Here is a 26528-nt window from a genome sequence, read left to right as displayed (position 1 = left end):
TGCCAGGCTGCGAGCACTATTTCTGGCTTCAGGTTATTCTTCCATAGCCAGCTATAATAGTTTCATCTATAAACTTAAGCCTTCCAGGCTACATATTCATAACCTTTAAAAATCTCCCTGCCCTAAAAGCAGTTTTCTCCAAAGCCTCTGCTTCACCGCAAAGGAAGATGTAAGGGTTGTAGGCATCAGGTCTGAGATGCGTAGCATCAGTAAAATCACAGCTTTTCATCCTACCGGCTTACTACAGATGAAATAGATTACATATAGCCTGCCCATGTGTGAATGCATCCATATGTATTTAAAACTGCATTTCTTGCTTGCTCTGCAGCATTTTTCTTTAGAGGTTTATGTCAATATCTTTGGCAAAATTCCCCCTCCTTCCCACTGTTTTGCAGTATGCTATGAAACTGTTACCTACTGCCCATCTGTAAGGTGGCTGAATTTGAGCAAACTTGTAAGCACAGACTGAGCAAAGTAAAGCAACGAGTGTGCCAGAAATTTGCAAAATGGTATACAAATTAATGATATCATTCTGCGTTTTCATTTACTAAGCCACACAATCCTATTTCAGCCAGTAGAAGAGCTTAAACATTGCTTTATGACAACTATGCGCAATTTGCTATTCATTACTTCTTTATACTGCTGATCCTCCATATTTACTTTGCTCTTCAGATCTGATTGAGAACATCTCCAAGTCAAATCTTCTGTTGCCTTCTGGCATAAATAAAATGATATTTTTTTTCCTATATGTCGTCTATCTTTAGTTCCCTATCCACAACGCTGGAGCTCTGTTATGCAGCCGAAAAGTCTTACAGGCAAAAGATAGAAAAAGAACTGTAATTCGTGAGCTGAGTGAATCAAATGTAAATATTTCAAACAGAGCAAGCCACGCTTAAATTTCAACTCTGAACAGCTTTTTTTTTTTTATTATTATTCTTTTTTTTTCCTGGTGCAATGGGCACAGAAAGACCTTTCGGTGACTACAAGGATCGCTGAATATATTGCAGATGGCACTGCAAAGGAATTGACTTTGTGACAGCAGGAGTTATTTTTTGTAAAATAGAATAAAAAATAAGCCCAGTGTAACCTTAACAAACAGGATGCTGCATGAGGCTTTGCCTGGTAGTGCCACAGCCACAGCCTCCTACAAGTATGACCCAAATTCTGTCTGATCAATACCTGCCTGAAAATAACAACTTTCTACCATGCAGAAGTGCTCAAGGCCACATTATTAATTACTAAGAACACCTCGTGCTGTTAGAAACCTCCAGGTTTTCGTAGCGTTATCTAGACATTACAGGTAATAACTTGATCCAGATCCTGTATCAGACAACAAAATGGTGTTGGAGATCAAATTACACTCAGGGAATAATTTTGCCCCGTTCAAGCCATTCAGTGTTTCCCACTCCCCCTTGATTTCAGTGGCTGGGATTTCACCTGTAAGAGTGTAATGATTGCAATGAATACAATGGAATTTGATTTTAATAATTATTACTATTAGCCTCCAGTCAGTCACTCTGCATACTTAAAAAAAAAAAAAAAAAGTTCCTACTTCTGCATACAAGATCATGGCTTCAGACTGCAGGTAATTTGTTTTATTTTTATCTTTTCGGTGTCACACTCTTTTGCCTGTCTTTTGTTTGCAACTAGAGCATACTACAGTTAGGAGTATGCCCACCCCACGCCCCAAAAAGAAAGAGAAATGAACTTTCTTTGTTATTAAAATTCCTAGTGGAGCTGTCTAGCCCTTGGTAAGATTTTGTTTCCATGGAAGAATATGAGTTGGAGACTTTCTGAGATGCAGTGATCATTTCACTTGCACGAACAAAATGGAATTTACCCATAGCATTCCTTGTGACAGTATTTCAACATTTATTTTAGGAAAATTAACAACAGAGAACCATGTACCTGATGCAGTAACAGATGCACTACATACAAATTAGGGAAGATTAAACAAATGTATATTTGAATAATCAGTATTATCCTCTACTGTAAGAACACGTTAAATTTTACAACATGGAAAAGTAATGGGTTATCAATTCTACTAAATATTTTGGTAACAGAAGGATCCTGTCCAGCTATAAAATAAAATAGAATGTGGTTCATAGATTAAGCAACTTTATTACAATAACTGCTATATTATACATTAGATTTGTTTTGTTTAGGAGTAAATAATTTTATACAAAACACCTGCTAGAATTGCTTTCATTTTAGCTTTCCCCTGGGTTCCTTTATAAGGATAACGCTACTAAAAAGATAAGCTGCATAAAACACAGTTTCCTCATTGGATTTGGACTGCAACATGTCCTGAATTAAAGGACATTAAATTAAAATGAAAAGCTTTCTGTTGAATGCAACTTGCAGAACGTCCTGTTTATTTTCTTGACAGACACGTACCCTACATACGCGTGTGAGTTTCGTTCCATCTGCATTAATGCCCGTTAAAGTATAACGGTAAACTCCACAGTTGGAGAAGTGCTGGAGGATGGGACCAGCTGCTCTTTTGCCTCAGGTCCCCAGGAGAGAGGGCCTTCTGCTGAGAGCCCGGCGCTGCTCTGCAGCGAGCTCGTGTTGCGGTAGCCACCACCACCGGGCAGCAGTGCAAACCCACCAGGCAGGTGGGTGGCCGAGAGCCCGTGAAAGACCTGCCCGAGGCCAACCAGACAACGGGCCATGTTCGGTGCCTGTCCCCCACCGTCACTCTCTGACCTCATGGTCTTCAGCAGAGGGGGCCGCTACAGTCTCCTCTGAAGCGGACATGCAAAGTGACTACGCTCCTGCACCTCTGGCTACGGTTATCCTGAGATAAGTGTGCATATTTACATAAACAACGTCATCGTAAATTTTTGTCCTTTCTCTGTAAATATAAAAGTTTTGAAAGGAATAGCTCCTTCCTGAGTAGAAACTACCAGCTCTGTATTTTACAGATTCACACTTACGCACTACTTAAAAAACGCAAGCTCGTTTTGGAGGGTAAGAGTGTATGGCACGGAACGGGGGAAAAAATGGGCATGTTTGAAATTTATTTCACATGTTTCCTTGGCTATTCATCATGCCATTACATTTATTCTCCACAAACCTGTAGTCATTCTTCTTGGTTATTCTGGGCTGCTCACAGATATCACAATTTATTTAACATTCTACAATGATTTTGACAGTGCACATACACATCTGACAATTTCAGTATGAATACTGAGGAAATATTATATTGCATTCCATAGACCAATATAAAATGAAAAACAAATAATTAGTTTTCATCAAATTAAAAAAAAGTATTCGAGCTAAAGAATTACTGTTATAGTCACAAAGTATAGCAAAACTACCAAATGAAAAGAGCAAGTTGCAAAAGTAATCAAAACAGATTCAATGAATTACAGTACTTGGGGGACAGAAAAAAAGATTCTTACGATCTTTTAAATATATAGTCATTGGTACATTTTCTTCTTTTTGGTAATTGGATCACTTAAAATCATTGGATAGTGCTAGATTACAGTTCTTAAGAAGAACACACCACCCTCAGCAAGGTTTTTCCATCTGTTTCCAGCTTCTGGTCTTTTCAGAGTCAATTTTCAATACTTCGTATCTCCAACTCCAGCCATTATTCAGGGGCAGCATTAATATAGCCAGCGATAAAACTGATTAGAAAAAGTGGGCAGGGTGGGTAAATACATTAGGAGTGAATGAGAGAAGCCATGGGGAACCAAGTTGCTTTTGTTATACATGCCATGGGAGCTAGGACCATACACCAGGGAGGATCTTATATATAGCCAGCTCACATTAACGCAGCACTAGCGGCTAATGGATGTGGAACAGGATTAAATCCATATGGTAATGGCACTGAAAAGGGAAAAGAGGGAGTAATAAGAAAAGAAAAAATCATAAAAAGGAACAGCCATCTCCTCTCAAACAATTCTAAACCTCAATCCATCTTCTGATGAAGTAGACCAATTTGCCATTGGTTTTGATGGGAGTAGCACTGGCCTCATTATTGACATCTGGCATATTTACAATATATTACATAACCCTCCATAATGTGCTCCCAGAAAAAGCGACTACCTAAAAAACCCCAAAATACATCCACTAAGGGAAGGGCTTCTATTAGTGCCTAGCATACAAAATCTAGTTGAGTTCTTACATTGTCTAAAAGACGATGCTCAGGGCCCTTGGCCCAACAGCTGCTCTCTCCTTTCCGTTCCTCTTTTCAATAACAAATGCTTGGGATACCCTCACATCCAAGGAGGCTGCTGCCAAGGGAAAAGAAGCATTAACAGAACCCTCCCCATGGCACTTTTGTGGTCACTTAAGTGCTCATTCAGGCTCGATGCTCCAATAATTTCCAATACGCTTAATGTTAATCAAGAAAATTCCTCTGCCTGGATGAATGTGACTACTACTAAGTTTAAAAGTTTAGTAAATGTGGAATTATTGGTAGGACCAAGACAGTTCAGGCTCCCCCTCTTTTCCTCCTTGGACAAAAAGTTAATTTTCCCATTTTCTCACAAATTGTGATCTGCCAGAATGGAGTTGCACTGCATGGAATTTGTAGGATAATTTCCAAAGTGATTTCAAAACGTAAGGAAGGCAAAGTGCATTTGCAGTGTATTCCCAGTGAGCACAAGAGCTACTGTTTACAGCAGCACTCAAGACTGGAAGTGCCTGATATTTTACTTCCACAGACCAGTAAAACATTTGAGCGTCACACACAAACAGTTAGGACCTTGAATCAACTGAAATCCTACTGCTCTACCTTAGGAAAGTTGGGAGGTACAACACTTAAGACTCAACAGTTTCACAATGTCAACCTGAAATCCCACAGATAATCTCGTACTATTTCTAAAGTAAAGTGGCTTTAGACTTCATGGCATTAAAAGAAACAAGGGCGTGCCTTTCCCTGCAGCATTGCATTCAATGTAATATTGAAACAGAGGGGACAGGAGCAGGACACGCTTCTGCTGGGATGAAGAGGAGCACTGCTGCCTCAAGTTGTGAAGAGCTCCCTTTTTAGCCAGGCAGTTTTGCTAAGCGTTCTGTTGCTCCCACTTAACTAATCCCCTCTGCTGACAGATAGACGGTAAGAGATTCTCTTTAATGAAGCTGCCAAAAAACCCTGATAGTCATTTCCCTCAAAGGCTTGAGATGGGAACTGACAAAGAGGAGTCGTAGTCCTGAGCAGGGGAGCAGCGTACGAAACAAGATGGTGGCACGCAGCCCCATGGTTCTCCTGTTGCCCTAAAAACTAGGAGCCTGCTTGTCCTACTAAGCCCCACAGCTATCTGAAAAAGCCCTTGTTCCTCACATAAGAGATCTGCTAAGTGAAAGTGGAAAAACGAGCCCAAAATGAAACATCTGGATCTCGATTATTCCAGAACTTTAATATATTTGGTGCCAGGACTTTGATTCACATCTGCCCATACTGAAGAAGCAAAATGTGAAACTTCTTGTTTTAAGGGGGTAGCAAGTTTGCCTGAAATTTGCCTTTGTTTTAGAGGTTTGCAATGACTGACATGGTAAAGTGCAAACACTAGTTATAAAGTAAGCATAAAGAATCCAAAACTTCAAGCAATGACTAGAGAAAATCACAGAACAAGTGTGACAAGACGCCTAAATGTCAGAAGGATCAGGGACTTGTCACGCCATTGGATATCGGTAGTGATTGATGGCTAACAGGTACAAAGCTGCTATCTCCAAATGCTTTGGAGATTTGGGAAAGCTCTTATTTTGGGAAGGTTTCTGCTGAAAGAGCAGCAGGTTATGCACAGTGTTGTCTTCCTGACCTGAAGCTGTACCGCCAGCCTGGGTACAGAAGCGCATGGCTACCTCCACTGATACGGCTGGACTCTGAGACGTACCTAGGGTGATAATCTATGGCTTCTATAAATACGCTCACCACTCTGTTCTCCTGTCCTGTCCTGCCCAGTATGTTTTACTGCTGAATCTTTCTCTTTTTGCCCTCTAAGGAATGCCCAGTTTGGCACACTCTGAGAAATGCGTCCTTGCTTTGCTTTTCTGATAAAAAGGTAAGTGAAAACCGACACTTCCATCTGATTCTCAGCCACAGAGACAGTGATAAATTTTCCTCAGCTGAAAATCACACTTACTATACTGCCGTCATACCCACCATATTCTGAGACCTTCTGCCAAAATGCAACTCTGACTCACAAGACCAGAACATAAATATTTCTTTTCTTTAATTTTTATAATATACTTTAAAATGCCTTTTTTTTTTTTTCTAGCTACAGTTCCATGGCCTATTACAGAAGCAGAAGTTTGATCCATCAGCCTAAAAACATCACCATTTGGGCTAGATTTATGGGTAGCCTACACAGCCACTCTACGGAACAGAAAACTGCTGGAAAGGACACTCTGCCTCCCCAAATCGCTGTATTTGGAGAGGTTCATTGGATGGCTGTCAGCTGCTCCCCCTTGGGGGAACGGTGTCAGCAGTTGTGACACTGACTTCTATAACAAGATCTGGTGCAGCTACACTTTTGCTTTATATAAGCTTTTTGAGTATCAGAAGAATTTGTACTAAGCGGCACAAGCTCCACACATGCTGAAAACGGAGTTATGACCCTGAACTGAGCTCTGTGCTTTTGTGACGAGACTGCATTCACTATTCAAGCCAGCTATTTAAAATTCACTCTGGTATCTCCACCCAACATGAAAGTCTACAGCACAGATGTGTACTCAGGTCTGCACAGAGATCAAGCTCTTTCTTACAGGTAAAGCTGCTCAACAGAAACCAAGTTTTTGCACCTGGGAGTAAACAACTATTTAAAATCATTAAAAATTACCCTAGATTATAGGTGTAATCTGCTTGTTTTATACAGGAAGGACTCCCAAATGAAGTACATCAGGGACACCAGTCTTCCTTATCTTTGAAGGCAGCCCGGAGAATCTGGAACTCCCTCATGGTAGGGACTTGTATGATTTACTCAGCAATAAACAGCATTTTTAAAAAAAAAAATTATGCCATGGAAAAATATGCACAGGAGGCAAGATTCTCCATCACCCTTCAGCTTTTATGCTACTGTAATGTTAGAAACCAGTGAGCTACTCCTGAGCTACGTTGGTGTGATTGAACTCAGCATCTGGTGCTTATAAAGAGAAGGCAACTGTGCTCTCTATTTAAAATAAAAGAATGTAGTTGTTTTAATATTTAAAAAACCCCAAACAAACCACACTTACATTTCGACAGTATGCAATAAATACTTTAGCAGGTCAGCGTGTTTTAAATTTAGAGTGTTGACATGCTCACTAATGGATAAAGGGAATGATGTTATACCATCACAGAATCACAGACTCACAGAATACTTGAGGTGGGAAGAGACCTCTGGAGGTTATCTGGTCCCACCACCTGCTCAAGCAGAGCCACCTACAGCCAGCTGCCAAGGACTAATCCAGATAGCTTTTGAAGATCTTCAATTAAGGCTTGTCAGATGTTGCATTGTTCTATTCTGTAACATGTATAGCATTTTGCTGACTGACGAAAGAGAGGAAAATTATCTCTGAACCTCCTAAGGAAGTACTTGTGTATTATAATTATCACTGTGTTTGGGTGGATAACTTAAATTATACCTTTGAGTGAGTATTAGAATCGGCAAAACGGTGTAAAACAGAATGACAAAGTTTACCCAACAGGCAATTTGGATACCGCTGCTTATTTTCAAACCACATCTCAACTGAGCAAATTGACTATTTTGAAGTGTTTGCTAACCTAGCCAAGAAACTTCAAATTCTGAAAAATAAAGAAAAACAAACCCCCAAACAGTAGTAGGAAGTTGGTTGAGTTGGTTGAACAGAAAATTTCAATACCACTCATTTCAATAAGCACTATTTAAACGGACCTTCAAGTCCACTGCAAGGCAAAGACATAATTAAAAAAAAAAAAAAAAAGTGGGTGGGGCAAGAATTCCCAGTAAAATTACAGATTAAAAACCTGAATATTCTGTTCAACCTTTCCATCTTGTCTTTTACCTCCTTTAATACTTATTGCTTAATAGATGAGATTATCTGTTTTAAAACGTTACTGATTTTTCCATGATCTAAACATAAAATCACAGCCTGGCCATGGGAAAAGATGTCACCGGTTGTCACCATTCTTCATCAGATGCAGCTCTGATGTTTATATTTTCTATACAGTATTTCTTTACATCTTCTACACCGGCATATGAAGGAATTACAGCTGCTAACGATACCTTTCTGGTATCGTATCTGCACGGCTATAAAAGATAACCTGATAAGGAGCTGGGGCTGAGATAACGCCGCAAACAGACTGCTTGCTGCTCCACCAACGTGCTGCCGTATGCTGTACCCTTCTCTCAGGAACCGCACTGGATCTTACACAGCCTGCTGGAAGTACTTCATGCCATCATCCATGTGAAACTAGGTGATCCCTTTATGATTACTCTCTTTAAAAGGCTTAATTCCTCTTGTTTGGCCCGGGAACAAATGCCCATAGCAAAGCTTTTGTTTTCTGTGCCTCCGGGGTATCTGGTGTGTATCCAGACAGATGGCATTGCCAGGGTGGTGAAAGAGAACAAACAATGAAGACCATCTCCTGAAGCAATTATTTTGGTTAAGGCATGTATTTATAGTGATCTAAAGACTGAGCTAAACCGCAAATTATCTGACGAATGCAGGACTTCATGAGATGGGGCTGCAGTACCGTCTCCTGAGATTAATGGTGGGGCACAGAGCTGTTTCTCAGCATGAATGCTGCAGTTGCACTGAGAAAGAAAATATCATCTCCTTTTCCCAAGCTTTTGCATTTCAATGCTGTCTTGTCCCACTTACACTCAAATGTGTTAGGCACGCAATAAGAAATATGGAGTTGTTGAAACTTTTATTTTGAGACGGGCAGGATGGCAATTCAAAGTCAGGTTTAAAATAGAAAGCACGTTGATTCCTTCAGTGTGGAATCATTCCTGTGACAGTAACAGAGATTGCTCTTATTTGCGCAAACCTTACTGCTAAAGAGCCAAATTATGCCATTGGTTTAAAGCAGACTCCCCGGTGAGATCAATGGAGAGGTCTGCTTAAAAACCAGTGGTACGACATGGCAAAGATATTTAATATAATGAGTTTCCCATCTAAGTAGCAAATCCCCTGTCGGGGTGTTTCTGGAAAGGTACTGGCGGTTTGAAATCAATGCGGTGGAGTGCCCCAGGAGAAGGGGAAGATGCTGAGTGGCTTGGGGAGCGAGTTGTTTCTGAGCAGCGGTGCAGCAGCCTTCCAGCTGTGCGGCGTGCACTGCCAGCCCAACCGTCCTCGCTTCAGGACAGAATAACCCTTGCAAGTGGTGTTCTGTGGTAGCTGTTGAATATACAGTGGCAGAGGTTTAAATAATAATAATAAAAAAATAGCACTGCACTGGATTGCTTGCTATTTTGAAAATAAAATTGGTGGTTTGAAGTGACTACAAAGTCCTGAATCCACAAATTAGTGCTGAGGAAGATGAACTGGTAATACATGAACAGACGAGGTGGCTAGAGTAAAAAAAATATGGTCTGTTACTTACATACATCTGTAATTCATCACCTGGATCATCAGCAGCTTCCAAGGAGTGCAAGGAATGAGGGGAAGGAAGGAAGGAATGAGGGGAAGAGAAGAAGGGAGGGAGGGAGGGAGGGAGGGAGGAAGGAAGGAAGGAAGGAAGGAAGGAAGGAAGGAAGGAAGGAAGGAAGGAAGGAAGGAAGGATAGATGAGGATGGCATCCAATACACCAAAGCTTAGAGTAGCTATTCTATCTCAGCTGCCATCCAAGGTTAATGGAGACAAAGACACTTCTCCAAAGGACTGTGCCAGCCACCAGGTTAAGTTTCCGCTCTACATGATAACCCAGAAGCACCAGGCGGTGTAATTTAAGCAGTGTAAAATACCCTGTCCTAATTTCCTCTTCTGCGAAAGAGAGGGGAAGGGAGTGGGGCATAGCCTTCCACACTTCCATCAGCAGCTCTGCTCGATTTCAGCAGAGTCGCTATGGAAAACAGTGACTCAAATAAAAATAGGCAATTTATTACTATGAATCCAGCTTCTGAAAGGACCTCTGGTTATTTCCCTGGACTATATGCCACCCCAGACTACTGCTATAGCTACATAGCACAAGTAAACCACAAAATAAGACAGGAATTCCATGGACCTTTGTCGCTCCAGATACAGCAGTGATAATACTGTGATTCACACATTATTCACCTTGACACTACATAACACTTCTAAAGTAGCAAAAAGCCAAAGAAAAGGAGGTAATATTTGAAGGTGTAAAAGACATTTTTCACTTCCTAAAATAACATTAAAAATATCTAATAGATATTTTTGTGGTCTTTTTAAAAAATATATGTGGAATTAGGTTTCCAAGCTTTTTTCTGTAACAGGGATGGCTAGAAATGTGCTTTTTCTAAAGAAAGCTGAAGTTACAATGGTCACCAGAGGAAAAATCATGACTTATTATGTCTGTTATATTCTGATTTTTTTTATATGTTACCATTGTGCAATACCAATGTTACCATTTTCCTGTCTGCAGCTTCTGTAAAGGTACTGCATTCTGTTTGTTCTCCCACCTTCCTGTTGACAACACTGGTGTTTAAGTCTCATAAACCAACAAAAGAAGCTGTCTGGCATGGGCTGAACATGTTTAAAACTAGGGTTTGATTCAGTTTAATTAAACAAGATGTTTTGAATTAAAATGAAATTATTTTCTTCTTCCCGTTATGCCAATGGTGGGTTAAAAACAGAACAACAACAAAGTGATTTCTGGCTGAGCTGAGGTGATGTTTTGCCTTTGAAATTTTCTGGCTGGAAACAGAACTCGAAAATCTCTCTTATCATAGTGTGCTGGTTGATGGCCATGAATGAGACCTCCAAAGGTAGCTTCTCTTGACCCTATTGTATTTCCTCTTCACCCCTTTATCTTATTCTCTTACAGTGCATACAACAAAGAAAGTGTTCAATATTCATCCCTTACACTATTAGAAAAAATGTTTTTTTTACTTCAGGATACAGGATTTAATTTATGTCATTATTCTTTTACAAGATAATCTAATGATTCAGCAAGTAAGAGAATCTGTTCCACTATATGTCACAAAGAGTAATATTAGCTATTATTGTTCGTGATACGTTAGGATATTATCTTACTGGATGTACCTAATTCAAAATTGGGCTGCTGCCTCTAGGGAATCCTGCAGATCTCTTCTAAACATAACGAAATAAGTAAGAATGCTTCCTAAATCAGCATCAAGCCAGTAGAACATACATCTGAGGCTTAGGATATCTCTGGTAACTTTTTCACTTGCTTTTCATTTTATCTACCCATCTTACAACTTTTCTTGGGAGTATGAAATAATTTTCCTTCTTAAACACATAATGAAACATATGGTTTATGACAAGGCTTTTTTCAGCTTATTCCAGAAAGCAAATATACTCCAGAATATTATGTAGGTATGTAAGTTGAAGGACTAGCTGGTGTGTAGATAGGTCTCTTTGCTCCATGGCTTTGAAAAAACAAACAAAAAAACCCAAACCACATCATTAAATACATTTTAAATCATATCCCCTGATGCTAGTAGTGATGACTTCTCGAATTTACAGAAATTTCAGAACAATTGCTTTGAATGTCCTAAATTCTCTTAACAGATGCTAACTCAATGTTACTGATGCAAAGCAACCTCACTCCTTTTTTCCATTCAGGACTTGTACAATGAGTGATCAAGAAAAGCAAAAATGGCAAGTATTCGTACACATACATAGAGCACTGACTTGTCTTTTCTTTAGATGCATCTTTTTACAAACTAGCAATAGCATGATTTTTAGCACTGCAAAGTTTTATTTCCCTCGTTACTCATGTAGGTGATCTTGGATTGTGGTTCTATCATCACGACAGCATTTTTCCATATGTATCCAGTGTGTGAATTCCGTTTTGCACTATCATCTTCCCTTTTTTTTTTTTTTTTTTGGTAAAATAATCAGGGTTCCTACCAGTGGTACTTCAAGCATGCCCAACACTAAATTGTTTCTTCAGTAGAAACAATTGAGCAATGACTGGATTAATCAGTGACTAAATACATACAGACCACGGATGGGACATGCCAGTAGAGCACGCTCGGAGAGCCGGAATTACATTCATAATTTTCCTGGGAGCTTTGCAGATGATGATCATGCAACAGGCAAGCATAAACCTTGAGGTCAGTAGTCCTAAATCAATTCCATAAATAGAGATTCTAGTGATGAGTATGCATACAGACATCCAGAAAATTCAGAAATATTCAGTCTTCTTTAATAATTGCAAATGTGATAAAACTAGCAAACTAAAATTTAATTTTAGCCACTTAGAAGATTCTTCAAAAACTACATTGGTTGAAAATTGTCACATATTAAAGATTCTTCAAAAACTACATTGGTTGAAAATTGTCACACATTATGATTATCCACGTTCAAGAAGAAGAAGAGGAGGAAGAAGAAGAAGAAGAAAAAAATGATAATACTAACACAACCACCACCACAAACAGAAAGAGTCTATCCATTTTTTTGAAAATTAAGATGGGTTAGTGTTTAAGGAGAATTTTGCTGAGAACTGAATTTATTAAGACACTTTAAAGCCTATGGTATAGTACACGAAGTATTAAAAAGGTCTCAAGAATTAAAAACTCTAAAGACTTCCTGCTTCTCCCCTCTTGGGACATGAGTTCCACCCAGTAATACTAGATCAAGCCTTTTACAAACACCAAAACCTTAAAGTTAAAACTAGCTGTTTGGGTTTTTTTTTGTGCTCATATTGGAAGGCTTTTGCAAAAAGCTATTCCTCTGATAGTTAATAATTTTTAAATTTGTTTCCTGTTCGTACCTCTTTTTTCTTTGTGCCAATGCAGTCCCTTACTTCATTCATCTCAGATGCTTACCTTCTTGATGTTATAACAGAGAATAATAATATCTGCCCTCAGCCTTTGTTTTTCTAGACTAAGAAGCCAGGTTCTTTAAATCTTTTCATAGAAAACAGCTTTTTTTCCCTACCACTTAGCCTAATATCTCTTCCAGACAAAGTCAGATCTTTTTATGAGGCCCTAAATGCATAACCTCTCAATTCTCACTGTTAAATTCCTTTCCACTGGTATTACTTCACCCCTTAAGGTGATCCCATTTTCCTCCTGTATTGCGATTTTTCTCTTTTTTTGTTAATCTCTGCATATTTACAATAGCAGGCCATTTTTTTTTCTCTCTCTCACTCTCTGTTGTTTTTTTTTTTTGTTGTTGTTGTTTTGGCTTGGTTTTGTTTTTTTTTTTTGCTAAGGTCACTAATAAAAATACAGTAGGATAGACATTTAGTTGTTACTAGCATGATTTTAAGAGGTATTTATTTCTGCCAAAAGAAGCGTGTAAGTGCTTGCTAGAATTTTTAGGAGTACTTAAGATATCTCACTCAGACTAAATGCTATGACTGTTGTACTTTTGGATCCCAATTATGGGCCTACCATCTTCTTTAGGTACTTAACATATCCTTACAGTCTGACTGGTCACAACTTGAAGTTTCTCTACAAATGATTTTTTTGACATTGATCTTCCATAGACCTAGACCATGTAATGATCTGCAAATCTGACCCTTAATATCTGGAAAACCTTCTCTGTCTGCAAATTTTCTCATTATTATTTTTTTTTTTTTTTGATGCATTCAAGTACAGGCTATCAATTTCCCCCATCACTAGTATGTTTCATAACCTGGTCATCGAAGACTTAACATGCACAGTTTTCAAGTGATTAGCCCATACTATAGCATGCAGTGTCCAGAAAGACAAAAATTAGTTCTCTCTTCAACAATGTACATGTTCTGAACGGAGGGCCTTTCCTTGAAGACTGCAGCATGCAAACCAGGAAGGGGTTACCACAGCTGGTACCCAGAAGCAAGGGGAGCCCTGACCCCGCAGGGCCAGAGCAGAAAAGGCAGCGTGTTTTCCACAACTGAAACAACCACCCTCTTCTCCCCTCTACGTTTTCAGGATTTTTCTGTGAGACTAGAAATTGAGTCCCCGTGCTTTTAGGCATCTGAGTGGTACATCAGTCTTTGACTTGCTAAATTGATTCTAGATTTAATGTGAAAGACAACTGCTTTTTATACCCAACAAGCATGCACTTTTGCGTTATTAAGAAAGAAATTACCTGAATTGCCCCTCAGTAGAAATATACTTAACCTATCCAAAACCCAAAGGGAAAACAGTCAAAGACTGAAATAGGAGAGCTTGCATTCCTATCAATATTTTTTTTGTTAGTACTATAGTTACTCTGATGGTCATATTACCATAAACACTTAAGTCCTCTGTGAAGACTGTTAAGACCAAAGCTGCCACCCAAACCTGCAACTGTGATAAAGTATGGGCTTTTCACCTGCTTTGAATCTGCCACATTACAATTGTTTCATATATTTTCATTTACCATCTTTTCTTCACTTGAAGACCCCATGTGACAGTGACAGACTTTTGAAATTTAATGAATTTTCATATAGTATCATTTGCCTTTTTTCTCTTGGTGCCAAAGTGCACTTATCAGTGATGCTGACAAATTGCACTCTTGGAATTATGCCATCTTTGAGTTTACAAGAGAGTTTTTTTAAAGGCTCCCTAACAGATAGGTAACATGAGGGGGTTAAACTGCTACTCTTCCTTTTGGCAAAGTGAATTTCTTTGGCTTTTCATCTGGCTGATAAACCAAAATGGTTTGGACCCTGTTAATTCTGGGGCGGGAAGAGCTGTTACTACAAGGGTGCTCGTGCCTGTGTTACAGTCTTGGCATTTGTCTTTCATAACAAGCCTTCAGCACCCTTCAAGGCAGGAATGAAGAATGTGTCTTCTATTTAATCCTATCTCTGAGTTATTTTGTTGGCCGTGGCTTTGACTGATAGAAATTTGAGAGGATGGCGGTTGTGGGAGGGGGAGAGGCATACAAAGGGAGGGTCTATGTGTTCTCATTTTCCACTTTGTATTGACTATGTTTGGTCTGCCACCGTATTTGGATGCTTGTAATTTTGTTTGTAAAACATGGATAAACCCACAAAATGCATCTGATACAAAGCATCAAGAGGGAAAAAAGTTTATTACAAAACCTCTTATTTTCTTGTACAGTTTCTAAGGAAAATTTACCCATACACTGTGTTTATGTTTTTTTTTTTCTCCTGATAATCCAGTGCCAGTGCTCTGTAATGTTATGTACTTGACCTGGATTTTATTCCTCTTCTATTGTGTCACCCCCAGAGGCTCCAAGTAATACAGTGTAAAAGAAAAAAAAAAAAAAAATCAGTATCAACCAAGCATACCAAACTGATCTAGGCTTTAATCTTTACAGCTCACACGAGCAAGGGAAGGTTGTGTCTGACCAGGGCCTCAATAGAGGTCCTCAAAGGACAAAAAGGAAAGGAGATGTATGTACTATCATTATGCGTCCCAAAGGAGATGTTCTTTGCTCCATAGATTCTTCCTGCAGTTTTGGCAAAACTGCTTTTTCTTTGCCTCTCTGTTTCCTCATTAAAAAGAAATAAACCTGTTTTTTCACTCCCTCCTTCAATTTTAGTGAAAAATGAATAGATCACATAGGTAGCATATAGACAACCGTAAGCTAACAGTATCTACAGTAACTCTGACTCAGCCATACTGTAGAAATGCTGCATGAACTTCAGATATCTAGTTTAGATTGGTAAAGGAGGTTCCCCCTGTGGGCAGTGGAAATACATAGGCTCCTCTAGAAGATTCAGAACATTTTGCATGGAGCTTCTCTTCCTCTTGTTTTTCTATTGACTGAAGCGATCTCCTAAATGTCGACAGTAGTGATGCTCTTCTGTCTGTGTACGTATCACAGCAGCGCTCTCCTTATCAACCAATTCCCACTGATCATCGCCAGTCTTGTGGGGTAGCTTTCACAAAGGACATCACAGCCTGGTGATCAAGGAGCCTCCCTCCGGTATGTCAACAAGGCAGCTCCTGAAAGGCAACTGGTCTTTGATACTGCTGAAAGGAAAAGGATACTGACCTGCCACCAGCCTACCCCTACGACGTGATTTAAAACGGAAGCAAACTAAAAAGTCCCAGGCTCAGTCAATCTGTTTATGCCTCAAGCTCGAAGGAGCCTGCAGCTCTGGGGAAGTTGGAAAGTTAAGAAAAACATCTGACTAGAGCTGCAGAAACCATGAGCTGGTGCCTAATTTTAAGATCAGTATATCTCAAGCAAATAAAGGAGCTCCTGGGAGCCCAGCATCTTTGTAAATAGAGCCATTAATTTAGATGCATAATTATGAATTTGGAGTCTACCATGGGCATGCAGTTCCAAACCTGCTGGACTGCAAACTGCTTCAGCATTTCTAATTCCTTTTCTAGGGCTCTATAAGTGTGTGCAAAAGTGGGTGACATAACAATTATGTTATTCAAACAAAATACTGCACACATGCAAATGAGCTCTGCCAGGGCAGTCGGCGGACATTTGGAAATCCAGAGCACAAAACGTAACAGCACGACTCTGTCGTTTATAAAAGGAATTTTCATTTGCTATCATTATCCATGGTTACTTGACAACAGTCACTTGATAAAAATCTGAGGTACTAATGTATACATGGCTTGATTTAGAAAATCTAGCAAGTTATTAACCCTAAGCAATATATGCTTATCTTTGCTGGTGATGCTGTCAGTGTTTAATTTCCTGTAGATCATAAATTCAATAGAGAGTTGACAGTGCTGCCTGGAGTAAGTAGGGGAAAAATTCCCTTTTTAATATCTCATCCTATTGATCATTTTCTTTAACAGTGAAGCTCTCTGTAAGCCATTTGGACAGTAAGATCATTCCTGAAAGTGTCAAGAGGCCTATGATTCATAGTGTCTCTCTGGTCAAAATAAACGGAGGAAGGGAAGGAAATGGGTTTTCTTTTCTCTCATCCCTCTTCCTTAGTCTCCCTGAGTTTTCCAGCATTTTTTTTTCTTATAAGCAAGTCCTACACTCTTCTGAAGGACTTAGCTGTTTATGAAATGCTTTTCTCTGAGAAATCAGCTTACTAACATAGTTTCTCCTGTATTACTGGGAATTTAATGCAATGTTTTTTGTTCTTTGTTTTATTCAGACTGGTATCCAAACGATCACTTCTATTCTGCATATTTTAATGGCCTTTTAGATACACCACAATATATGTCAGACCTAACACTGTTCTCAAATAGTCAGATGTCTACCACCAAAATGGGAAACAATCCAGACAGATGGCGCCTGAGCAAAAGTCTATGGAGGTGAACAGAAGTCACTCCATTGACTCAGCCCCCAGGAGGCATGAGCTGCAGCCTCCTATCAAACATGTGCTCCACCAAAATATTAGGGAATGGTCCATATGCTTAATGCTCTTGTGCTGGATATCTTGAAATTGGCATATGGCTTAAGCTGGAGAGTGGATTCGAGTTTTGCAGTTATTTATGTATACCCTGTAAAGTCTGGCAACTTCAGAGCAAATAGCTTTAAAGTAACTTATTTTAGACTTTTAGACTAAGCAATGTGCATCAGCCCTCTCAAATTCATATTCAACTGGGAGCCGTCTGGCTACTTTTGAGTTGATATATCTGTCAACTGAAAAGAAACATCAAATAAAAAAATGCTGTGTTCAGAGATATCAGAAGTATTGTCACATTCCTACAGGGCTGTTTGTAAACCTATGCATAGTTTATATTTAGCAACATATGTAGTTTTAAAATGCATATAAACAACGCTGCTACCGCAGCAGTCTGCTTCAGTATTCAGTACCGTACACAAAAGATCTCACAGATTTTGGAAAGGCTCTGTTATTCTGAGGCTTAACATCTCTAACGTTCAAAGGATTGCAGTTTAAGTAAAACTCTGTCTGGATGGCAACAGTCAGCTGTTCTCTGTGGGCAAGGTAGCACCATGTAGCTTTATTAGGTATGTTCTATATTCTTTGTGTTGTGTGAAATGAAAATCTTAGTAGAAATTCATGGAGAGGAAGTTTGGACCACTTTGTAGTTTGCTACAAAAGCCTACAGTCCAATTATACTCCTGGGGAGAAAAACGTGTATTATAGGCTTCAGTGGCAGGACAGCAGTGTTTAACCAGGAGCAGTTCTTACCGCATCATCCCAGTATGATTAGTAGTTGCAAAACTTTTAGACAGGATTGAGATTTTCGCTGTAGGGGCAGAACTGCTATAATGATCCAACCTGAGGAGAATATCCTGCAGGGAACCCCAGATCTGCCTCTGGAGCTATGTTTATTATGTACTCTACCAGTGACTAGAACCAGAGCCATCAAAACATCTTTTTCTTGTCAGTGAGCTGAACACCGTGACTGTGTTTTGAATACAAAATAACTGGGTTTTTTTTCTCCAAAAAATTACTTCAACAAGAGTTACATCTTTGTCAAGAAGGGAAGGATTCAGGAGTCAGTCTGAAAAGGAAGAACGCAATTTCAGATTTCCAAAAAGCTTTTTAAGTAAAAAAGGCCAAATGCTGTTTACGTTACTCTGCTGCCACTGGAATCGGGAAATGAAACTCATAAACCTCATCACTCCTATAGCTGGGGGGTGAGGGAATCATCCCGTTTAGAAATCCTTCTTGTAAACAAGCGTATGTTTGTTTAGGCACCACCGATCTAGGGTCGCTGTTTTCAAAGGAACAGCACCGCAAAGGGACTACGCTCTACGGGAACTCTCCCACTTGGAAACGGTTGCGAAGCTGCCTGGAAATGAAGGACAGGCTATGTCAGCCAGTGAAATGTCTTTCTCTGAGGACTCTTCAATAACAAAAAACCTACCACACAGGACTGAAAAAAAATAATTGATTGTGTAATCCCTATTCACCATTACTCCTATTCATCCACCCATGATGATGGTGGATTGTGTGTATTGCCCTCCTCAGCGACTCATCACAGATGGCCGGTTATGAAAGAGCTCTGTTCACCACCACAAGCTCCACTGTCCTCTGAATCATGAATGAAGACAACAACAAGCTTCAAAATCCCAGAAGCTAGAGGAGATAACCTCTAGCGTGACAGATCACAAGGGCAAAGATCTACTGCCACAGCAACAGAAATGTGCAGAAAGAGTGATAAAAATTAAGGTAGGAGTGATGCTGCCCCTTGGTTTATAAGAAAAGTCATATCCTTCATTTTTTAAACTGATAGGTCAGGATATATCTTGCTGCATGGCAATTTGTTTTGTTTTGGGATGATTTTTTTTTCTCCTGTTGTTTTTAAGATGGTAAGGTATGAAAAATGGAAGTTATGGAAGGAAAAACATCTTATCATGGCTCCTACACCATTTCTGACAAATTGATTTCAAAGCCTAAAGCAGTCCTGAAAATCTAGAAGGGACCATCTACATTAATACAGAACAACTGAACAGTTCCTGTCAAAAATCCCACAAATCCTCCATAAGCTCTAACAGATGGTTTTAGGACAACAAACCTAGCTGACCTTGGTTAAAGAAAACAACACCCCGCCACACCCACAATAAGTGGTAGGTCAGGATTACTGTGTTCTCCTGTTATCTGGTAGGAAATACGTTCTGTATTTCTTTTCATCCAGCCCATGGAAAAAGTCACCAATGCTCTATCACACTCCTTACATACAACTAGTTCGTAGATTGTGTGAATGATGTGGGCTGAAATAAGTAAACACAATAATCATAGAATAATTTAGGTTGGAAAAGACCTTTAAGATCATCGAGTCCAACTGTAATAAAATGAGGAATAGCTGTAGACAAGAGTAAACCACCATATTTTAATAGAATCTATATGCAACACGTTCTCTACTTGGTGCATCTACGCGCATCCACTTCTTTTACTTGTGTATGGATTGCAAAGCTGAAACGTCTATAAAGAAAAATACAAGAATTATCCTTATCCTGTGAAGAACAGTTGCATCTTCATAAAACTAAAGCAAGCTCATCGATGTCATGTAATTGTTATTCATTTTTATGAGTGGTTTTGGTGCATCAGGGAGTGCTTTTTCTTCACAGATTTTGAATGAATTTAATTTTAATTTTATGATTTTTTGTTAATACAATCGTAACTTGGTCATGCTTTGTTTCTTTTGAAAGAGTCTATTGCTAAAAGCAATTGTTTGAACTCCCCATTTGTTTTACGTTTCCAGTTATTTTAGGAACAACAAGTTATACTAGTAATGCTCTCATCTATGAAAGAATTAACCCTTTAAGAAAAAAATTGTTCTGAACTAGTAGTTTAACACAAGTCTTATCCAGCTATCCAACAAAAATAATCTGACCCACTACTGCTCTATGCACTTCTGGCAAACCTATAACTTAACATGCTTAGGGTTTTCTTTGGTCCATAATCACCAAGAAACAAGTCAAATAGGAACTGAATTCCATCTTCTCCAAGCGATGGCAAGTTCCTCCTTTAATTAAATCAATATTGTCTTTATTAACTGAATTTGAAAAAAAGGTTACTCTTTCCATAAAGAATGCTGACTCTCTTTCCATAAAGAATGCTGACTCCCCGTCCTACTAATGATTCCTTTTTTTCCTAATTCAGAAAACTGTAGCCCTGTCAACCCATCAACTGATTAGCATTGATTCATGGACACCACTGAACATAAGCTAAAAATACTATAATCAAACTTATTAAAAAATCAGCAAGGTATATTATTATTGTTGTGATATTTTAATTTTTAAAGTAGCACAAGCTATCTAACCCCCCCACCCCATGGCTCTGTCTTCACCATGCATGAGGCCTGAAGTATGTCTGTAGCTTTTGTACAAACAGCAACAGACATGACATTTTGGGATATATTCCCCGGGATTAGATGTTTGTGCAACTTGCATAGATTCCAGTAAATCTATTTTCATACTCTCTTACTCTCCAAGATGGGCCACTGAGCTGGAAATGTCCCTGACAGAAATGTGGGTTTCTGTCCATATGATTAACTAAATAAACATACTGAAATGTAGATAAAATCTTTCTGGATTTTTTTAAGAAAGGGGGAAAAAAGAGAATCAATAATTTCTGAACACTTCTTTTAGGGCTTCTCTAGCACAAAAATAGCAATGAAAGAGAAGTAAGACTTTGGGGAGGAAGGCTGCTTACAGAGCGCAATGGCTCTACCTTGTCTAGGGGTACTGAAAAGAGGCAAGATACTGCAGACATCTTTGACAGACTCAGGGGCAAGCCAAGGTTTTTAACAGAGCAGTCGGTATCTCTATTATTATAACCTCTCAGCATGCTTCCTCTGCTTATCCATGGGCTTCAGGACATGCTGCACAGCTTCAGCTTACTCCACAAAGGCTTGTGTGAGGCAGCAATTAAGGGAGTCATGGAAAAGATCAGCAAAACACACAGAAGATATAGGTTCAAAAAATAAAATCGTCAATCCCCAGGAGAATACATCTTTTTCCATGTCCCCTACACAGACTAAATGCCACGAACTAATTTATTTTTTAAATGTTTGAGGAGATCTAAATTAAGTATTTATCTCTACCTTCCCATTGTACCTTCCAGTGTATGTGTTTGTGTGGTTGTCTCTGGCAAGACTACACCTGAGTAAGCACCGCACTTTGCTCTGAAGGCCAGCCATCCTGAGCAATTGGGAGTGTCCCATTTGAAACTCATTTGCTGAAAAGAAGATGTGGTCTCTGCCTACCTGAGGCTCATGTTTTACGGAGTTGCCAAAATGCATCTTGAGAAAAGGCTATGATCATCCAGGAAGCATGTTACTCTGAGTAACTTGGGCCCCCTGGGTGAAGGGTTTTTAGATCAGGACCAATTAATAGAAGACGACCAATGGCTATGACTTTTGCATACTACCAGCAGCCCTGGACCTTGCTTTCCTGAGAGACCACCACAGCCAGTTCCCAGTTCTGTGGTCAGCCAGGACAAAGTCAGCTAGCAGTGGGCCTTCCCAGCATCACATTTCCAGGAAAAAGTCCTCCCCATCACAGAAGGCAACCTTTAGGACAGCTGAAAGCCTGTTACACACCCTACTGGTCAGAAGGTGGCTGAGGCATGTGTCTCCATCACTTTGAAGAGCCTCCTTCATAACCGTGCTTGATGAACTGCAATTGTCTGGCTTATCTGTTTTAAAGGGGCTTGCCTGCACCCCACACAGACATTTCTACAAGCTAAGCCTTGAACTGGAGCTCCTAGGATCTTATTAGAGTTTTTCTACATACGTTTTACAAATTCAATGTTTACATATTAAAAAAGAATATTTTTCTCTCATGAATACAAAAGCATCACAACAGGAACACACATTGCCTCCTGCTGCTGTATGAAATATCTCCTTAAGCGCTTTAAAATGCATTTTGTCCAGCCATTCAGTGACAACTTTAGGAAATCATCATAAAGGACTGCTTTTTGTAGGAGAGATTTGAAAGCAAACTAGCTCCAGACTGTACATATTTCTTAAATAATCCATGTAATCTTTTAACTAATTCTGGCTGATATTGTTAGAAAAATTGAATAAACTTTAATGGCCCCCATCTTGGTATGACATTGGTCTCAGTCCTAAATGAAGCTGAGTTCATAACCTGTTTTCTCATTAGATTGGCATAGATTTCCAGCTCCTCCCTCTCCTCCCTCTCATCTGTTATTAGAAAATCTCTTCATCATGCACAAAGACCTAAAGTTTGACAAAATTTAGCTTATATGATGCACCTAAGCAATCCACTCAGGAGATATTATGTAAAGCTATTAGATGGTTTCTGTACATAATGCTTTTTATTTCATATCCAGCTGAATCTTGGTCCTTTTAATTAAAAAAAAAAATTATGAACTTCATAATGTCTCATTTTGAAGACAGCTCCAGTTTTTCTGCTATTTACAGTTGTAGTTCCAATTGTGACTTTGACTGTAATTTGGTCTGTAAATTTTGCGAATTGCCATGTATGTTAATTATCTGTTAAAGACACAATAGCCCTTAAGTACATGCTCTGCATAGGTACAAAAATGCTAAATCTTTCTTTTCCTTCCCTACTCCCAAGTAATTTATTTGAATTTTAAAAGGACTTTATCATTTCAAAACATTTAACCCCACTAATACAATACAATCTTCTCTTTATGGTTTATGATATAAACCATTTATCCAAAACACGGTGAATCCCAGTTAAAGTGGTACAAAGCACAACCATACAAGTTTTTCATAGCTAGTATTTTAAAAAGCTATTTCTGTTGTAAGACTCATCAGTCTCCATCTCACACAGTACAAGAAATCCGGAGACCACCTGAGCGTCCTCCTCTAGCTGTCATGCAGAATGGGGTGGCATTACCTGTTGTGCAGAGCAAAGCTGGTTTTACAGAGAATGAAACAGAAGAACTAAAGGTTTAACAGGGACAAATTTACTTTCCTTTCTAGTAAGACAGCTAGGTAGAGCACCTAGCTCCTCCTTTTGGCAAAGTAAATTGGTGTCTGATCTTGAATGCGCATAATGCTCTTAGGTAGCACTTCAGAATGCCATGTGATATCTTTAAACTATACAGCAATTTGTATTTGCTAGTTTAAAGGTCACTGTGTCTAAAGAAGACAAACTCATAAACTAGTTTTAAAAACCACCGCTAAAGTAGCTATTTACTGCAGTTCTGTGAAGCAGTGTCTTTGTAAGCACTTAAGAAAATTCCTCTTCCCGTGCTGCCCATACATAACCAATTATCCATAGTAGGATTGATGTGCGTGCCTCAAAGGAAAAACGTCCCTGAACATGGCTTTCACAGTAATGACAGCACTGCAGCAACGTGGACAGAAAGTTGCTGAATGGATCGGGCTAAATTTCTCGTAACACACAAATCCAAAGGCTGCTTTGCGAGACCAGAACCAGGATGAAAATTATAAGTCTTTTTTCTCCAGTTTTGATGCTCAATTCAATAGCTCATTCAATTGTTTGACTTCTAAATGAGGTCCTAACTATGTGTTTCTTTAAATATTCTCCGTATGAGACATAATGAATGACAGTGAAATCTGTCTGTTAAAAACCCAAACCAACTTACTGTAATGCAAAAATTTTACTGTAAGGACTGTGTTAAGTACACAGTGACAGCAACCATTTTTCCAGGCAACTTTTCCTGTGAATTCCTACAAGAACAATAACTTCTTCAGCAGTAAATGACACGTTAAACGCTCATACACCGGACTGTATTGCAGAAACCTTCATGTACAAACATACGAAGAATCTCTCAATGGCATAAACCAATTAGTGAATAGCCAGTAGCAGAACTGAGCTGTTTCTTGCAAGACACACCAGTCATCGCTTATCCCAGTGACCTGGTAAATGGATGTAAAAAGGAAGGCAGAAAAAGAAAAGCTCTCCTAAATCTCTTATGTAGTCCCCAGAAAGTGTCGATACAAAATTCTTCCCTTACAGTTGTTTTGATCCTGAAAGAGATTAGGGGCAGCACGCGGGGAAGAAAAGAACAAGGCTGCTACTTTTCAGTGCAACGTGTCAGGAGAAGCAGTACCACTACAGCTGGACATCAGGCGTAGCGGGAAATTGAAACCCCTCGCACATTCAGTCCCTCGCAATCGGGAGTGCAAAGCAAATGAGCTGTAGTACGGCTACTGGCAATTAGTGTTGCCTCTGCGTCTCAAGAGATACTAGCTGAAGTGCGATCCTGAAGACGAGTCCTTCTCGGGCCCCCTGGGAACTGAACGGATGATAGCAATTTCCAAGGATTTTATACTCTGGCTTTGCTCCAAATTACAGCAAAACTGAAACACTTCAAATAATCTTGGAAGGAAAATGCCATGGCTCTTCACTTTATTTGTTTATTGTTTGCACTTATTCCTAAAGAAATCAAAATAGATAAAAAATGAATCGAAAGAATCACTTCAAACTTAAGAATTTAAAAAGATGTATTCCAAAACATTAAAATGTGCTCTGTCTGACAGACGGTTTTATTTTTTTGCAACAAAAGTCTACTGCAGTTGACCTGCTTTTGTGAAGTATTTTGATTTCAACAGAGCTGCATCTTCCAGGAGAGCTTTCACACCCCCAAAATTTGTAGATCTCTTCCATCTGTCTCTCACTTAGCCAAGATATGCATTTAAATTTTATTCATTTTTTATCTTCAGCTCATTAAACAGCCCTCATCATTCCCCAGCTGACTCCCATTTTTGCCATTACCCACCGCCAAACTATTTATCTCTTGCCGTGTGAAAGTGCACGGGTACAGACTCTGCCAGAGGTGGTTTCAGTGCGACACCATACCCTGGCCCAATAAATACAGCAATACATGTGGCACATTTACAGTTCCACAAGCTTCTTCACAAACAAATATCAAGGGTCTAGGTCACACCTACTGGTTTCAAATGACTCCGCTGCTTTGTCAATTTTGCAGCTGACTTAATGAGAAACCCCATTGAATTGAGCTCCATGTGTACTGCGCACTGCCACCCCCTGCTCTCCAGTTAGGTAATTTATTTTTCTTCCCCTCTGCTATTTATCCCTCTGACCAAACTCTGCCCTCACAGATCTGTGCACAAAACGCAATGCTTTTCAGACAACCACTGAAATTGACCTGAAGGCACAATTTCTCGGGTCTCCCCCATCACTGCGAGCGTGCAAGGGTTCTTCCCTGGGGGAAAAATCAGGCACCAACTACAGAAGGACTCAGGTTTTGACTAACAGCACATGCCATCTGAACGTGGCATTGCCTGCCACTAACACGAGTCTGTGTCTGTAGGGTATCTCAAACCGCTGTTGAGCAGCAGAAAATTATTTCCCCTAATATAACAAGCTTGTTAAGAAGCCACAGGAAGAATATAAAGTTAAAGACACCTTTGATACACAGAAAATGAATGACTAATACATGATCAGTCATAGATATGATGGTTGGAAAAAACCTGTGGAAGTCATCTAGTCTAACCTCCCGCTCAAACCAAGGACTATCACTAATATGAGATGATGTTAGCCGTGGTCGTGCTTAGCTAACTCTAGAAAACATCCAGGGACCAGAAAAAAAAAAAGTAAATTAAAAAAAAAATCATCTGTCAGATGACAAAACCTTCAGACAATTCAGAGTTTAAAAGAGGACAAAGTATAGAAAACATAATAACATGCATTCTTAACGAATATCATACAATCACATTTGAAACAGCACTGCCAACATTTAAAATTAGGCTACTTGATCATCACCACACCTGAAACCCAGCCGTGCTAAAAACAACATGCCTCTAAAACATCTAAAACTGGGAGATGTCATGGAGGGAGGTGGAAAATATCCAAGAAAATAACAAAAGCAACGAGAAGGAGACTGGGTGGCTTAGGTATTGCAAGATGATACATACCTTTTTTTATCTGGGTCACCAGTTTAAAACCATATGAGTATAAACACATTCCTCACTGTGGAATAAAGATGTGATAAAACAATCCTGAAATAGGGTGAGAAGACCTTCCTTTCTTTTCGCCTACCTTCAGAAATAATCCGCCTCATGGAATTCACTCTGGTATGGCTACACCAGTGCTTTGTGCATACACCCAGGATATCAGAAAGTTCAGTCTGGAGTTAATCATCCTTAAATCTGACTGGAAAATACTTTTCCTGGAAATAAAAGGAACTCTCTACC

Source organism: Vanellus vanellus, assembly GCF_965231255.1.
Source record: "Vanellus vanellus genome assembly, chromosome: 2".
Taxonomy (NCBI): domain Eukaryota; kingdom Metazoa; phylum Chordata; class Aves; order Charadriiformes; family Charadriidae; genus Vanellus; species Vanellus vanellus.
The sequence above is the reverse complement of the archived record's forward strand: the minus strand, read 5'-3'. Positions refer to the sequence as shown.